Source organism: Mustelus asterias, chromosome 19 (assembly GCF_964213995.1).
Source record: "Mustelus asterias chromosome 19, sMusAst1.hap1.1, whole genome shotgun sequence".
NCBI classification, from domain to species: domain Eukaryota; kingdom Metazoa; phylum Chordata; class Chondrichthyes; order Carcharhiniformes; family Triakidae; genus Mustelus; species Mustelus asterias.
The window spans coordinates 14,404,206-14,422,438 of record NC_135819.1 but is presented as its reverse complement, the minus strand read 5'-3'; the positions used below and the strand labels follow the sequence as shown (position 1 = coordinate 14,422,438).

Below are 18,233 nucleotides of genomic sequence, written 5' to 3'. Positions count from 1 at the left end.
TGTACCATCTCCAAAGCCTCCACATCCTTCTGGTAGTGTAAAAGAGTACTTCCCCACGTTTGTCTTACATCTCTTGCCCAAACCTTTAAACCTTTGACCCCTTCCTCCCCCTGATCCCTGTACCATGAGGGTAATGGGAAGCACTTCTTTGTTGAAAAAGGACCTGGAGTATAAAAGTAGAGAAGTGTTGCTGTGATTGTATAGAGTGTTGGTGAGACCACATCTGGAGTATTTGTCCCGTTTTGGCCTCCTTATTTGAGGAAGGATGTGGTGACACTGTAGGCAGTTCAGAGGAGGTTCACTAGATTAATTACGGGATGAAAGGGTTGACGTATTGAGGGATCCTGTTTATGCGTAGCCCTGTTTGCTGCAGGCTATGCAAAGACTTTATTTTAAGATATTTCTGCCTGTACGCGATTACATTTTTAAAATTCATTCGTGGGACATGGGCGTCGCTGGCTGGCCAGCATTTATTGCCTATGCCTAGTTGCTCAAGGACAGTGGCCCTGGAGTCACATGTAGACCAGACCAGGTAAGGATTTCCTTCCCTAAAGGACATTAGTGAACCAGATGGGTTTTTCTGATAATCGACAATGGTTTCATGGTCATCAGTGGATTCTTAATTCCAAGTATTTTTTTATTGAATTCGAATTTCGCCATCTGCCATGGTGGGATTCAAACCCAGGTCCACAGAACATTAGCTGAGTTTCTGGATGAATAGACGAGCAATAATACCACTAGGCCATCATTTCCCCCTCCTAGACTGTGGGGGTTAACTAACTCTGCTTAAGCTGAACAATTGTAGCTATCTTGGCTACATGTAGGATCAGAAGGCATGATGGGTTAGCTAAAAGTTGACTGCATTCCTGAAGGGTACACAACGCAGGCAAACAACAGTTCCCCGTAACAGCAGCTGCGAGGATTGTTTTCCTAGACGGAGACAGCATGTGAAGGACACATGCAGCTATATAAGACCCTCGTCAGACCCCACTTGGAGTACTGTACTCAGTTCTGGTCGCCTCACTACGGGAAGGATGTGGAAAAGATTGAAAGGGTGCAGAGGAGATTTACAAGGATGTTGCCTGGATTGAGTGGCATGCCTTATGAGGATAGGCTGAGGGAGCTCGGTCTTTTCTCCTTGGAGAGACGAAGGATGAGAGGAGACCTAATAGAGGCGTATAAGATGTTGAGAGGCATAGATCGGGTGGACTCTCAGAGGCTTTTTCCCAGGGTGGAAATGTCTGCTACGAGAGGACACAGGTTTAGGGTGCTGGGGGGTAGGTACAGGAGAGATGTTCGGGGTAAGTTTTTCACACAGAGGGTGGTGGGCGAGTGGAATCGGCTGCCGTCAGTGGTGATGGAGGCGAACTCAATAGGGTCTTTTAAGAGACTCCTGGATGAGTACATGGAGCTTAATAGGATGGAGGGTTATAGGTAGGTCTAGAAGGTAGGGATGTGTTCGGCACAACTTGTGGGCCGAAGGGCCTGTTTGTGCTGTAGTTTTTCTATGTTTCTATGACACCTCTAATAACGAGATAAGGGTTGAAATAGATTTTGGAGTGTGAGAGTTCAGTTCGAGTTCAGTTCAGTTCGTAGATTAGAGGGATTGGCTTAGAAGCTAGTCTCCCAAGTTCGTTTTTTTTTGTTTCTGTCATGTTAATTCATTAAGTTATTTTCAATAAAAGAAAACCATTTTAAAACTCGTACCACTTGTCCTTGCATCTCTTCAAACGAATTAATGGACCTAACACGTACGAGGAGAGATTTAACAGTTTGTTCTTATACTCGCTGGAGTTTCGAAGGATGAGAGGGGATCTGGTCGAGGTATATAAAATTTTAAAAGGGGTGGATAGAGTAAACGTGGACCAAATGTTTCCTCTTCTGGGGCAATCCAGAACAAGAGGTCACAGGTATAGAATCATAGAGTCCCTACAGTGCAGAAGGAGGCCATTTGGCCCATCGAGTCTGCACCGACCACAACTCCACACATTTACCCCGCTAATCCCTCTGACCTACACATCCCAGGACACTAAGGGGCAATTTAGCATGGCCAATCAACCTAACCAGCACATCATTGGACCGTGGGAGGAAACCCGGAGGAAACCCACGCAGACACGGGCAGAATGTGCAGACTCCGCACAGACAGTGACCCAAGCCAGGAATCGAACCTGGGTCCCTGGAGCTGTGAGGCAGCAGTGCTAACCACTGTGCCGCCGTGCTGTTGAGAGGCAGTAGATTTAAAACTGATGAGGCAAAATACTGCAGATGCTGGAATCTGAACCAAAAAACAGAAAATATTGGAAAATCTCAGCAGGTCTGACAGCATCTGTGCGGAGATTTAAAACTGAGATGAGGAGGAACTGGTGAGGAGAGTGGTGAGTTTGTGGAACTCGCCCCTTAGCGCAGTGGAGTCGGGACCGTTAAAGTTTAAAAGTTTAACGTTTTAAAGTTAGTTTATTAGTGTCACAGGTAGACTTACATTAACACTGCAATGAAGTTACTGTGAAAACCCCCAGTCGCCACACTCCGGCGCCTGTTCAGGTAACACTGAGGAAGAATTTAGCATAGCCAATGCACCCTAACCAGCACATCTTTCGGACTGTGGGAGAAATTTGATTTATTATTGTCAGATGTATAAGTGAAAAATATTGTTTCTTGCGTGCTATACAGACAAAGCATACCGTTCATAGAGAAGGAAACGAGAGAATGCAGAATGTAGTGTTACAGTCATAGCTAGGGTGTAGAGAAAGATCAACTTAATGCAAGGTAGGTCCATTCAAAAGTCTGACGGCAGCAGGGGAAGAAGCTGTTCTTGAGTCGGTTGGTACGTGACCTCAGACGTTTGCATCTTTTTCCCGACGGAAGAAGGTGGACGAGAGTATGCCTGGGGTATATGGGGTCCTTAATTATGCTGGCTGCTTTCCCGAGGCAGCGCGAAGTGTAGACGGAGTCAATGGATGGGAGGCTGGTTTGGATTGGGCTACATTCATGACCTTTTGTCGTTTCCCGCGGTCTTAGGCAGAGCAGGAGCCATATCAAGCTGTGATACAACCCAGGAAGAATGTTTTCTATGGAGCATCTGTAAAAGATGGTGAGTGTCGCAGCGGACATGTAAAATTTCCTTAGTCTTCTAAAAAGGTAGAAGCATTGGTGGGCTTTCTTAACTATAGTGTCGGCATGGGGGGACCAGGATAGGTTGTTGGTGAACTGGACACCTAAAAACTCTACTTAGTCCCCATTGATGTAGACAGGGGCATGTTCTCCTTTACGCTTCCTGAAGTCGATGACAATCTCCTTCGTTTTGTTGACATTGAGGGTGAGATTATTGTCAGCGCATCAGTTCACCAAATTTTCTATCTCATTCCTGTACTCTGTCTTGTCATTATTTGAGATCCAACCCACTACGGTGGTGTCATCAACAAACTTGAAAATCGAGTTGGAGGGGAATTTGACCACACAGTCAAAGGTGTATAAGGAGTATAGTAAGGGGTTGCGGACACAGCCTTTTGGGGCACCGGATGATTGTAGAGGAGGGGTTGTTGCCTATCCTTTCTGATTGCAGTCTGTGAGTTCGGAAGTTCAGGATCCGGTTGCAGAGGGAGGAGCCGAACCCCAGGCCACGGAGTTTGGAGATGAATTTTGTAGGAATAATGGTGTTGAAGGATGAGCTGTAGTCAATAAATAGGAGTCTGACACAGGTGTCTTTGTCATCTAGGTGTTCCAGGGTTGAGTGTAGGGCCAGGGAGATGGCATCTACTGTGGATCTGTTGCGGCGGTAGGCGAAATATAATGGATCCAGACACTCTGGGAGGCTGGAATTGATTTGTGTCATGACTATCCTTTCGAAGCACTTCATAATGATGGATGTCAGAGTCACCGGACGATAGTCATTAAGGCACACTGCTTGGCTTTTCTTTGGTACTGGTGTGATGGTCATCTTCTTGAAGCAGGTAGGGACCTCAGATTGTTCTAAAGAGAGGTAGAAGATGTCTGCGTATACCCCTGTCTGCTGATCCAACTGAGTGCTCGTCCAGGTACCCGTCGCTTTCCGGGGGTTGACCTTCGAGAAGACTGCTCTGATACCTGCAATGGTGACCTCAGATCATCCGAGGTTTCCAGGGTGGAGGGCGTGTTCTCGCTGACCTCTTGCTCAAAACAGGCGTAGAATGCATTGAGCTCATCAGGGAGGGGTGCGTTGGAGCGAGCGATTTTACATGCCTTCATCTTGTAGCTTGTTATGTCTTGCAGACCTTGCCACAGTCGGCGGGGGTCTGTGTGGCTAGCCTGGCACTCTAGCTTGGTCTGGTACTGTGTTTTGGCATCTTTGATGGATCTCCTTAGATCATATCTGGCTTTTAACCTGGTGTTGTTAAACTTCTTACTTTCTTGTATAGGTCAGGGTCGCCTGACCTGAACGCCTCAGACCAGGACTTCAGCAAGCAGTTGGATATCCCTGTTCATCCAATGGTTTCGGGTTGGGGAACATACGGATTTGCTTCTCTGACACACAGTCTTCTATATACTTATTAATGGAGTCAGTTACTGTCGTGACTGTACAGAAACCGGAGCACCCGGAGGAAACCCGCACAGACATGGGGAGAATATGAAGATTCCACACAGACAGTGACCCAAGCCGGGAATCGAACCCGAGTTCCTGGCGCTGTGAGGTAGCAGTGTTAACCACTGTGCCACCGCACTGGTGTCAAGAAGAAGATAGATAGATTTCTAATTTAAGGATGGGTTAAAGGGATTTGGGGACCAGGTGGGGAGGTGGATTTGAGAGCAGGGAGAGATCAGCCATGATCTGATTGAATGGTGGAGCAGGCTCAAAGGGCTTCTGCTCCTAATTCCGATGTTGATCTTAACCGTTTGGAAATGTTGCACTATATATTAATATATATAAAAACTTGTGGTTTCTGTTCATGAGTCAACTTTTTATCCAAACCCCAATTCCACAAACCTCAGTTTTATTAACCAGTCTATTGTGTGACCCTTGGTCATACACTTTCTCAAAATCCATATAGACAACATCCATATCCTTCCCTTTGTCAACCCTCTCTGTTGCTTAATCAAATAAAAATTAAACTATTGTTCTCCGATTGTGCAACTTGCTGCAATCTGGTGACTCTGCAAGTTGCGGTATGCTTTGTAATCCAGGAAAACACTCCTTCCTTCACAGGAACATTCTAGCTCATTGAGAGCTTAAGAAAAGTTTATGTTGCAAAGTCACTGGCTTGCCCGGTTTGTTTCCTGTGAGATTTGAAGGCTGATTTGAAAGTGTAATTGATTGCTGTTGAAAGAGAACAGATCTGTAAGCTCCTTGGTTACAACCCTGTCCATGCAAAAGCTTGGACATGAAGTCTTTCTTTGTTATGCAGAGGTTTGAATGGTAAAGAGAAAAGTTAACGTTTATTTATTAGTGTCACAAGTAGGCTTACACTGCAATGAAGTTACTGTGAAAATCCCCCAGTCGCCTGTTCGGGTACACGGAGGGAGAATTTAGCATAGCCGTTGTACCTAACTAGCATGTCTTTCAGACTGTGGGAGGAAACCCAAACACCCGGAAGAAACCTACGCAGACACAGGGAGATTGTTCAGACTCCGCACAGATGGTGACCCAAGCCAGGCATCGGACCCGAGTCCCTGGCGCTGTGAGGCAGCAATGCTAACCATTGTGCCACCGTGCCGCCCATATTGGTCTTCAGTGGATTCTTAATTCCAGATACTTTTTATTGAATTCAGATTCCACCACCTGCCATGGTGGGATTCGAACTCGGGTCCCCAGAACATTAGCTGAATTTCTGGATTAATAATCTAGCGATAATACCAGTAGGCCATAGCTGGAGAAAAGTTGGAACAGTGTCCAACTTTGCTGTCTCCAACAAATTCTTGGCACCTCTTGGCAGGACAAGGTCACCAACTCCGAGGTCCTGGAAGTGCTGATTCCATCAGCGGGGCACTCATTGCTAAAGCAACAATGTCTGTGCCACAGATGGATGACAATCAGTCCAGTGAACCGGCCGCTGGGTCACAACATCCTGGGCATCCATACATCCACTACAAGGACACCTTCAAGTGAGAGATGAAGATGGTGGACATTGACACTGACAACTGGGAGAGAGTCGTTGCTGGCCCTGACTGCTGGAGGCTGACTGGAAGAGCGTTGAAAGAGGTGGGCAGAAACCAAAAGCTCAGCTGGGAAGCAGGACCCAGAGAAAACAGAGGCTGGTGAATCGTGCACCTTCACAACCCACTGCCTTCTTGCCGCGCTAGAGTGCGGCTCCTGAGCTACTCCAGCCAATGCTTAAGTGAATTGTCCACCATGACGTAAACCATCTTACAAGATGGAAGGCTGTCACACCTTATTTATCATGTGCACCTCGACTTTTTGAGTATTGAGTCTACTCTTCACTGCGGCACCTCAGCTAAAGGTGCAAAAAAATTAACAATTTCTAATGTGGAACAGAATCTGGAGCAGGGCAGCATAGTGGCACACTGGTTACCATATCCCTTTAACCCATTTTTTATTAGAAATATATCTATCTCCTTCTTGACACCAGCACGGAGGCACAGTATTTAGCACTGTTGTCTCACAACACCAAGGATTCAGGTTCAATTCCCGGCTTGGGTCACTGTCTGTGCGGAGTTTGCACCTTCTCCCCGTGTCTGCGTGGGTTTCCTCCAGGCGCTCCGGTTTCCTCCCACAGTCCGAAAGACGTGCTGGTTAGGTGTATTGGCCGTGCTAAATTCTCCCTCAGTGTAACCTGGAGTGTGGCGACCAGGGGATTTTCACAGTAACTTCATGTGAGGGGCGGCCCGGTGGCACAGTGGTTAGCACTGCTGCCTCACAACGCCAGGGACCCCCCCCCCCCCCGCCCCCCGAGTTCAATTCCAGCCTCGGGTCACTGTCTGTGTGGAGTTTGCACGTTCTCCCCCCTGTGTCTGCGTGGGTTTCCTCCCACAGTCCAAAGATGTGCAGGTTAGGTGCATTGGTCGTGCTAAATTGACCCTAGTGTCGGGGGTTTAGCAGGGTAGACATGAGGGTTTATGGGAATAAGGCCTGGGAGGGATTGGGGTCGGTGCAGACTCGATGGGCCGAATAGCCTCCTTCTGCACTTACGGGATTCTATGATTCAGTGTTAATGTAAGCCTACTGGTGACATTAATAAATAAGCTTTAAACTTTTTTTTCCACCCTCTTTCTCACCCAAGATCAGGAATTCTGATGCTAATTTGTTATTTTGTGAGCAGTCTCGGTGGAATTTCATCTAATACAGCATACAATGGAATTGGGATCTAATTAATTAAGAAGGCAAATGGAATTTTGTCCTTCATTGCGAGAGGGATGGAGTTTAAAAACAGCGAGGTTATGTTGCAGCTGTATCAGGTGCTGGTGAGGCCACACCTGGAGTTACTGTGTACAGTTTTGGTCTCCTTACTTGAGAAAGGATATACTGGCACTGGAGGGGGTGCAGAGGAGATTCACTAGGTTGATTCCGGAGTTGAGAGGGTTGGCTTATGAGGAGAGACTGAGTAGACTGGGACTATACTCATTGGAATTTAGAAGAATGAGGGGAGATCTTATAGAAACATATAAAATTATGAAGAATAGATTAGAAGCAGGGAGGTTGTTTCCACTGGTGGGTGAAACTGGAACTAGGGGGCATAGTCTCAAAATAAGGGGAAGCAGATTTAGGACTGAGTTGAGGAGGAATTTCTTCACCCAAAGGGTTGTGAATCTATGGAATTCCCTGCCCAGTGAAGCAGTTGAGGCTACTTCATTGAATGATTTTAAAGCAAGGATAGGTAGATTTTTGAACAGTAAAGGAATTAAGGGTTATGGTGAGACAGTGACCCAAGCCAGGAATCGAATCCAGGTCCCTGGCGCTGTGAGGCAGCAGCGCTAACCACTGTGCCACCCCTACTCACTAGTCCAGTGACAATACCACGATGCCGCCACCTCCTGATAGGTTAACTCTACCTCTCCCTGCAGAGATGCTTCCAGACCCGCTGAGTATTTACAGCAGTTTCCCGTCTTGATTTCAGACTTCCTCTATTACCTGCAGTACTTCGATCCTTGTGTTCTTGCCACTGATCGTTGTCCAGTGCCTTCCACCCCCACAAGGGGATATCAAGCAGTGACAAAGAGAAGGACAAACTGTGATGCCTCCATGGTCGGAATAGTCTGACTGCACGCACTGCCTGGATTTAAAACGTTTGCGTAAGAGCTCTTTCTTTGAAAAGAAGACAATGTTAATGTAACTTCCTCACTGCGTAATATTCTTTATAAAGTTTCACAATTTCCCGCCCCATCTGAACATTTCCAGTCAGTATTATTGTTTTTGACCTAGAATTGCATCTGCTATTGTTATAAGTGAATGTGGCAGTCAATTTAAACACAGCAAGATCCCACATGTAGCAAGTGACACAAATGACTAGCATATCGCTGCAGTTTGAATTGAATTCAGTTGATTTATTACCATGTAGTGGTATACAGCGGAAAGCATTGTTTCTTGCACGCTATACAGACAAAGCATACCGTTCATAGAGTACATCGGGGAGAAGGAAAGGAGAGGGTGCAGAATATGGTGTTTCAGTCACAGCTAGGGTGTAGAGAAAGATCAGCTTAATATAAGTTAAAGTTTATTTATTAGTCACAAGTACATTAACACTGCAATGAAATTACTGTGAAAATCTCCTAGTCGCCACACTCCTGTTCGGGTTACACTGAGGGAGAATTTAGCATAGCAAATGCACCCTAACCAGCACATCTTTCGGACTGTGTGAGGAAACTGGAGCACCCGGAGGAAACCCACACAGACACGGGGAGAACATGCAAACTCCACACAGACAGTGACCCAAGCCAGGAATCGAACCTGGGTCCCTGGCACTCTGAGGCAGCAGTGCTAACCACTGTGCCACCGTATGGTATTGATGCGCGATTAAATCACTCGGGAGGCTGGATCGTACCCGGGAAATAAAGGCTTTTATTACTAACAAGAATGGAGCATACTATATTCAATACAATCCCAGACTAAAGGGTCACCAGGCAGTGCAGTGACCTTTATACTCCTCCAGGTAGGCGGAGCCAACTGGAGTGTACCACAGAACAATATCAACAGGTAGAACAGCCCAACCCTAACCCCTACAGTGACAACAGTAACATATCTACAAGTACCCATAGTGCTGACCATCTATGGTTCAGTACTCATAGTGGTAACCAACTATGGTTCACCACATTCACCCCTCCTTTAAAACAAAGGCCGACGGGGCAAAAAAAACCAGAACAACTGATCATATATTCACAAGTTCAGTCGTATTGGAGGACCGCACCGTCTCTGCGACCTCCTCAACACTGGCGGTAACGCCGGTTCTGGTGATCGTGGTGACCTTCTCTCCAAGGCGGTGTCCAGTGACTCCTCCAGTTCCTCACGGACGGGTGGACCACGAGGTGGCGACAATCTGCTGGACTCGAGCACGCCTCGAGGTGGCGACAATCTCCTGGACTCAGGCAAGCTGTACACGGGAGTAAGAGGGTTAAGTGGTGGTCCCGATACTGCCCGCGCCGTGTCAGGAGGGGAGATAAAGGTCAAGGGGTCCCTAACTAGGGGTGTGGGAGCAACTGGGGTTTCCAAGTCCCCTGCAGGCGCCAGATCTCTAATAGAGACCGTGTCCTCTCGCCCGTCAGGATATGCCACATAGGCATATTGAGGGTTGGCGTGGAGGAGATGGACCTGTTCAACCAAAGGGTCGGACTTGCGGGTCCTAACATGCCGCTGCAGGAGGACAGGTCCTGAGTACATCAACCAAGACAGCAATGAGGTCCCAGAGGAAGACTTCCTAGGGAAGGAAAACATCCTCTCATGTGGAGTAGCATTGGTTGTCGTACACAGGAGGGACCGGATGGAATGGAGCGCATCAAAGAGTACCTCTTGCCAACGGGAGACCGGAAGACCTTTAGACCTCAACGCCAGTAAGACAGCCTTCCAGACTGTAGCATTTTCTCTTTCAACCTGTCCGTTACCCCTGGGGTTGTAACTCGTAGTTCTACTTGAGGCAATCCCTTTTGAGAGCAGGTATTGCCTCAAGTCATCACTCATAAATGACAAGCCCCTATCACTGTGGATATAGCTGGGGTAACCGAACAGGGTGAAAAGATCCCGTAATGCTTTGATAACCGTGACAGCGGTCATGTCTGAACAGGGAATGGCAAAAGGGAGTCGTGAGTACTCGTCAATCACGTTGAGGAAGTACACGTTCCGATCTGTCGAAGGAAGGGGGCCCTTGAAGTCCACACTCAGTCTTTCAAAAGGGCGAGTGGCCTTAATGAGGTGTGCCCTGTCAGGTCGGTAGAAGTGCGGTTTGCATTCAGCACAAACCTGGCAGCTTCAGGTTATGGACCTGACATCATCCACTGAGTAGGGTAGATTCCGGGCCTTTACGAAATGGAAGAGCGGAGTGATCCCCGGATGGCAGAGATCATTGTGGAGGGCCTGTAATCGATCCTCCTGCACACTTGCACATGTTCCACGCGACAGGGTGTCCGGGGGCTCATTGAGCTTCCCCGGATGGTACATGATATCATAGTTGTAGGTGGAGAGTTCGATTCTCCACCTCAAGATTTTATCATTTTTGATCTTACCCCGTAACGTGTTGTTGAACATGAACGCCACGGACCGCTGGTCCGTGAGCAGGGTGAATCGTTTTCCCGCCAAGTAATGGCGCCAATGCCGGACGGCCTCCACAATGGCCTGAGCCTCTTTTTCCACCGTGGAGTGCCGAATTTCAGGGCCTTGGAGGGTGCGAGAGAAAAAGGCGACGGGTCTGTCTGCCTGGTTAAGTGTGGCGGCCAGGGCGAAATCAGATGCATCACTCTCCACCTGAAAGGGGATGGATTCATCAACAGCGTGCATCGTGGCTTTCGCGATGTCGGCTTTTATCCCTTCAAAGGCTAAGTGAGCCTCTGCTGCTAGGGGAAAAGAGGTAGACTTTATGAGCAGACGGGCTTTGTCCGCATAATTGGGAACCCACTGTGCATAGTATGAAAAGAAACCTAAGCATCTTCTCAGTGCTTTGATATGAGTGGGCAGGGGAAGTTCAAGGAGGGGACGCATACGGTCTGGATCAGGGCCAAGGACCCCGTTTTCCACCACGTATCCGAGAATTGCTAGGCGGCGCTTGCTAAATACGCACTTCTCCCTGTTGTAGGTCAGATTCAGGCGAGACGCAGTGTGTAAAAATCTAAGGAGGTTGGCATCGTGGTCCTGCTGGTCATGGCCGCAGATAGTGACGTTATCCAGGTACGGGAAGGTAGCCCGCAGCCCGTTCTGGTCCACCATTCGGTCCATTGCACGCTGGAAGACCGAGACCCCATTCGTGACGCCAAAGGGAACCCTTAAAAAGTGGTAAAGACGACCATCCGCCTCAAAGGCCGTATATTTTCGGTCCTCTGGGCGAATGGGGAGCTGGTGGTAAGCTGACTTCTCAAGTCAATGGTGGAGAACACCCGGTACTGCGCAATCTGATTGACCATGTCAGATATGCGCAGGAGAGGATACGCATCCAGCTGCGTGTATCTATTAATGGTCTGACTATAGTCTATGACCATCCGGGGTTTGTCTCCAGTTTTAACCACCACGACTTGCGCTCTCCATGGACTAGTGCTAGGTTGAATGATCCCTTCCCTGAGGAGACGCTGAACTTCAGATTGAATAAAGATCCGATCCTCAGCGCTGTAACGCCTGCTTTTAGTTGCGATGGGCTTGCAGCCTGGCACGAGATTCTTGAATAAGGATGGTGGGGTGATTCTGAGTGTCGAGAGGCTACACGTGGAGTGCGCTGGGCAATTTGGAGGCTGCTGTGCTCCCACTGAAAGTGGAGGGAGTGGCCCATTGTACTGCAGGGTTACACTCCTCAGGTGGACCATAAAGTCTAGTCCCAGGAGTATTGGAGCGCAAAGGTGCGGTAACACGAGGAGCCTGAAGTTCTCATAAACTGTGCCCCGCACCGTTAGGTTGACCACGCAGCTCCCTAGCACGGTAACAGACCGGGACCTCGACGCCATCGAAATTGTCTGTCTGACAGTCCGTACTCGGAGACCGCACCGTTTCACGGTGTCAGGGTGAATGAAACTCTCCGTGCTCCCGCTGTCAAACAAACAATGAATTAGGCGTCCATTTACCTCTATGCCCATCATGGACTTGTCGAGTCTGTGAGGCTTGGCCTGGTCCAGGATGATTGACGCCACCATTGGGTCTTGAGTCCAGCTGCAGACAGCTGAGATGGTTGATGATGATGACCCCTGCTGGTCGTCTGCGGTCGGTGCTGACCAAAATGGCAGCGCCCATGGATCGCACGTGGTCGGTGGCGCTAAAAGTGGCGGCCCCTGCAGGTCGCACGTGTCTTGCGTCTTCGTCGTCAGGAATGGCGGCGCTCTGGAATCGCACGTGGTGGAAGACCTCGAAGAAGCTGGAGACAAGGAGACAGGCTCTGGAGAATCACACGCCGCGCTGCTATGCTTGGAGGGTGGTTTGGCCCTGCAGACTTTGGCATAATGCCCTTTCTTCCCACACGCGGAGCAAAATACCGTTCTAGCTGGACATCGCTGCCGAGGGTGTTTCGCCAATCCACAGAAATAGCACCGCAGGCCTCCTGGAGCTGCCGCCGTCGTCAGGTCCGAGGTTGAAAGCACAATCGCACGGTTTTTCGGAGCCGCTGGGTAAAGTTGAGTCGGTGGCTGTACTTGCCACGATGTTCCCACGTGGTCGGTGGGGTACGTTTCTAGACTTCTGGAGGCCGTTTCCATCGTGTCAGCCAATTCCACCGCCTTAGCGAGGTCGAGGTTACCTTGCTCTAGCAGCCGCAGGTGAATATACGATGAGCCGATTCCCGCCACGAACGCATCTCGGATCAAGTCGTTCGTATACTGGGCCGCCGACACTGGCTTGCAGTTGCAGGCTCTGGCTAGCTGCTGAAGTTCGCGCAGGTACTGTCCTGTCGTTTCGCCGGGCTGCCGCCGTCGAGTGGCTAGAAGGTGTCGAGCATGGATCTCGTTTGGCGGTTTGTTGTACAGTTTCTTAAGTAGTTCGATGGCCCCTTTGTAGTCTTGGGCATCGCGGATTGATGAGTATACGGTGTCGCTTACCCTTGTGTGGAGGACCCGCAGTCTATCGGCGTCATTTTGAATGGCTGTTGAGGCATCGATGTAGTCTTGAAAACACTTTAACCAATGGTCGAAAGTGTTCGACGCTCCTGCCGCACGTGGATCTAAAGTAAGCCGATCGGGTTTCAATATTTGCTCCATGGTTTTTTTTTCCAAAATTTTGTTAGTAATAAAATTGATGCGCGATTAAATCACTCGGGAGGCTGGATCGTACCCGGGAAATAAAGGCTTTTATTACTAACAAGAATGGAGCATACTATATACAATACAATCCCAGACTAAAGGGTCACCAGGCAGTGGTGACCTTTATACTCCTCCAGGTAGGCGGAGCCAACTGGAGTGTACCACAGAACAATATCAACAGGTAGAACAGCCCAACCCTAACCCCAACAGTGACAACAGTAACATATCTACAAATACCCATAGTGCTGACCATCTATGGTTCAGTACTCATAGTGGTAACCAACTATGGTTCACCACAGGTATATAGGGCGTGGTATATGGTAGGTCCATTCAAAAATCTGATGGCAGCAGGGAAGAAACTGTTCTTGAGTCGTTTGGTCCATGATCTCAGATTTTTGTATCTTTTGCCCGATGGAAGAAGGTGGAAGAGAGTATGTTCAGGGTGCGTGGGTCCCTTGATTATGCTGGCTGCTTTCGTGAGGCAGCGGGAAATGTCGACAGAGTCAATGGATTGGAGGCTGGTTTGCTTGATGGACTGGACTATGTTCACAACTCTTTGTAGTTTCTTTGCGTTTTGGTCAGAGCAGGAGCCATACCAAGCTGTGATGCATCCAGAAAGGATGGTGCATCTGTCAATAAAAACACAGAGGCAACAGACTTCCTAACCAGAAGGGAGATGAGTCCATCATCAAGCGGGTGGTAGAGTATTCAGATACCTCCCTGAAAAAACTCATCTCAAATTGCATCAGAAAATAGCTGGGCACAGCACAGTCCGAGACGGCAGTGCGTGATAAGCAGATACTAATCCCCACAGCAGAGTCCTGCATTATAAGGACAATAGAAATTTTACATTGCCATGCATTCTCTCAAAGAACTGACATTGGAAGCTAACTTGGTGTTGACTGATAGAAATCGGAACAGGGGATTTCAATCTTGTTGATTGGCATGGGTTTACTCAGCAATCTATCCTACATTTCAGCTTAGAATGCAGTATTTCTGCTCTCAGACTGTTCTCTCTCTTCAATATGATTTCACACAAGGGGGAAGTCTTGTTGAGAAGGAATAATCTGTGAATACCACTGCTTTAATTTGGTTCTACACAGTAAGAAGTTTAACAACACCAGGTTAAAGTCCAACAGGTTTATTTGGTAGCAAAAGCCACACATCTCCACATCTTAATTTGGTTCTGACATCTCTTTGTAACTGAGTTAGCCACAATCCAATTTTTGTTAGACAGAGTCAATAAGGGTGATATAACTGAGGCAGCTCAATAGAGCTAAGGTACAAATACACGGTTGATCCATAAAATCCCTAGAATGCAGGAGGAGGCCATTCGGCCCATTGAGCCTGCATCGACAACAATCCCATCCAGGCCCTATCCCCATGCATTTACCCTAGCTAGTCCCCCCTGACACTAAGGGGCAATTTAGCATGGCCAATTGACCTGGTCTAATCCTGTTCCTATTCTTTTTCAACTCTGTGAATAACCATGCATTAACTGTTGTTAGAAAACCTCTTGCGTGTACCCGCACAACATGGGTAAATGTGCCTATTGTTGTTTAGTTAACTGTTATAGAACGGTGCAGCACAGAAGGGGAAGCCTTTGACGGAGCTATCCAATTAATTGCATTCTCTTCTCCTTTCCCCTTAACCCTGCAGTCACTTGCCCTTCAAGTTTTAACCTCAACTGCTTTTGTAAGTTAGTATTACACCTGCTTCCCATCTTGTCTTTTTAGTTAGCAGCCCACTACACTAAGAAAAAGATTTTCCTTCTGGCACCTCTGATTCTTAGTCATTTTTTTTGCTTTATTCTTTCATGGGATGTGTGCAATGTTGACAAGGCCAGCATTTGTTGTCCTTAAACTGAATGGCTTGCTAAGTAATTTCAGAGTGAACCACATTGCCGTGGGTCTTGATTTATTATTTGATGGGGGTGGGCTTCACTGACCAGGTCAGCATTTGTTACCCATCCCTAATTAGTTATATGTGGTTAAGGAAAGCCCCACCAACGCTTCTACTTTCTCAGAAGACTAAGGAAATTTGGCATGTCAGCTACGACTCTCATCAACTTTTACAGATGCACCATAGAAAGCGTTCTTTCTGGTTGTATCATAGCTTGGTATGGCTCCTGCTCTGCCCAAGGCCGCAAGGAACTACAAAAGGTCGTGAATGTAACCCAATCCATCACGCAAACCAGCCTCCCATCCATTGACTCTGTCTACACTTCCCGCTGCCTCGGCAAAGCAGCCGGCATAATTAAGGACCCCATGCATTCTCTCTTCCACCTTCTTCCTTCGGGAAAAAGATACAAAAGTCTGAGGTCACGTACCAACCGACTCGAGAACAGCTTCTTCCCTGCTGCTGTCAGACTTTTGAATGGACCTACCTCGCATTAAGTTGACCTTTCTCTACACCCTAGCCATGACTGTAACACTACATTCTGCACTCTCTCGTTTCCTTCTCTATGAACGGTATGTTTTGTCTGTATAGCGCGCAAGAAACAATACTTTTCACTGTATGTTAATACATGTGACAATAATAAATCAAATCAAATCAAATTGCCCTTCAGGTGTGGCAGCAGTCTTCTTGAACCTTTTAGTCCATGTGGTGTAGGTATACTGACAAGGCTTTTAGGAAGTGAGTTCCAGGATTTTCATAGAATCATATAGTGCCATTCGGCCCATCGAGTCTGCACCGACAACAATCCCACCCAGGCCCTATCCCCGTAACCCCAGGTATTTACCCTGCTAATCCCCCTGACACTAAGAGGCAATTTGGGGAGGCGGTGGCCTAGTGGTATTATCATTAGACTATTAATCCAGAAACTCAGCTGATGTTCTGGAGATCCGGGTTCGAATCGCGACATAACAGATGGTGGAATTTGAATTCAATTTTTTTAAAAAGTTGGAATTAAGAATCTGCTGATGACCTTAAAACCATTGCCGATTGTCGGAAAAACCCATCTGGTTCACTAATGTCCTTTCGAGAAGGAAATCTGCCGTCCTTACCTGGTCTGGCCTACATGTGACTCCAGAGCCACAGCAATGTCGTTGACTCTCAACTGCCCTCGGGCAACTAGCGATGGGCAATAAATGCTGACCAGCCAGCGACGCCCATGTCCCACGAATGACTTAAAAAAATTACCGTGACCAATCTACCTAACTCGCACATCTTTGGATTTTGAATCAGTGACGGTGAAGGAATGGTGCTATACTTCCAAGTCAGGATGGTTGTGGCTCAGAGGGGAACTTGCAGGTATTAATGTTCCTATGCGTCTGCTGCCCTTGTCCTACAAGGTGGTAAAGGTTGCAGATTTTGAAGGATCTGGAGTCACATGTAGGCTAGACCCTTTGAAGGTGGCGGATTTCCTTCCCAAAAGAGCACTTGTGATTCGGATGGGTTTTTACAACAACCGATGGTCACTGGATATCCTGCCCATTGGGTCTGCACCTACTCTCCAAAAGGGCATCCCACCCAGGCACTCCCCTCTGCCCTATCCCTGTAACCCTGCGCATTTACACACCTTTGGGGCAATTTAGCATGGCCAATCCACCTAACCTGCACACCTTTCCAGCTGTATAAAACTTTAGTTAGGCCGCATTGGGAATATTGCGTGCAGTTCTGGTCGCCACACTACCAGAAGGACGTGGATGCTTTGGAGAGGGTGCAAAGAAGGTTTACCAGAACGTTGCCTGATCTGGAGGGTTCTAGGTATGAAGAGAAGTTGGATAAACTCGGATTGTTTTCACTGGGAAGACGGAGGCTGAGGGTAAACCTGATAGAAGTCTACAAAATTATGAGACAGATAGACAGGGTGGATAGTCAGACTCTTTTCCCCAGGATGGAAGGTACAATAGGACCTCGGAGTCAGAAGTCCTTTAAACAAAATTCTTATATTTAGAAAATCTAATAACACTACACAGAGTGCTCCCAGCATGCAGTCTGTATCCGGAGTGCCAGAGGAAGTGACACACCTGTTTAAATTACAGAGCATAGGGCTCCCTGATTGGTCCATCAATTTGGCCCTTAATCAGGGACATCTTTTGTTGTCCAACCAAATAAACAAAATCAAATTAACTTACGGATGACTCAAAAAGGGCAGCTCCCTAAAAGGAGGGGAACCGCCCGAAACAGAAGACAAAGCGGAAAGTAAACTTAAAGCATCAAATTAAAATGTGATTAAAGGGGTCAATAATACACCCCAGTCCCTGCGGTGCCCAGCGGGCACAGAAGATATCAACTGTGCCCTTGGACACTGCATGCTCCCTTTCCAGGGACACCCGGCCGCGAATATAGCCGCTGTAGAAGGGCAGACAGTCAGGTTGGATGACCCCCTCGGTTGCCCGTTGCTGGCCCTTAATCAGGGAATTCATATTCAAGCAAGCCTTAGATAGATAAATTTTTGAACAGTAAAGGAATTAAGGGTTATGGTGAGCGGGCGGGTAAGTGGAGCTGCGTCCACGAAAAGATCAGCCATGATCTTATTGAATGGCGGAGCAGGCTCGAGGGGCCAGATGCTCCTAGTTCTTATATTTTTAAAAATTTGTTCACGGGACATGGGCGTCGCTGGCTGGGCCAGCATTTATTGCCCATCCCTAGTTGCCCTTGGAGGGCAGTTGAGAGTCAACCACATTGCTGTGGCTCTGGAGTCACATGTAGGCCGGACCGGGTAAGGACGGCAGATTTCCTTCCCTAAAGGGACATCAGTGAACCAGATGGGTTTTTCGTGGTACCAAAAGTGAAAACGCTGGAAAAATCTCAGCAGGTTTGGCAGCATCTGTAAGGACCTGCTGAGATTTTCCAGCATTTTCTCTTCAGGTTTCAGATTCCAGCATCCGCAGTAATTTGCTTTTATCTAATGGTTCCATGGTCATCAGTAGATAATTAAT

General features: G+C 47.8%; 1 protein-coding gene and 1 long non-coding RNA gene across 2 annotated transcripts in view; both read right to left on the bottom strand.

Moving 5' to 3' along the window:
- The window catches only part of LOC144507797 (uncharacterized), a 266,778-nt gene that overhangs the window by 189,563 nt on the left and 58,982 nt on the right, over positions 1–18,233 (bottom strand). The gene's annotated exons all lie outside the window — the stretch shown is intronic.
- The window catches only part of trir (telomerase RNA component interacting RNase), a 76,716-nt gene that overhangs the window by 5,442 nt on the left and 53,041 nt on the right, over positions 1–18,233 (bottom strand). The gene's annotated exons all lie outside the window — the stretch shown is intronic.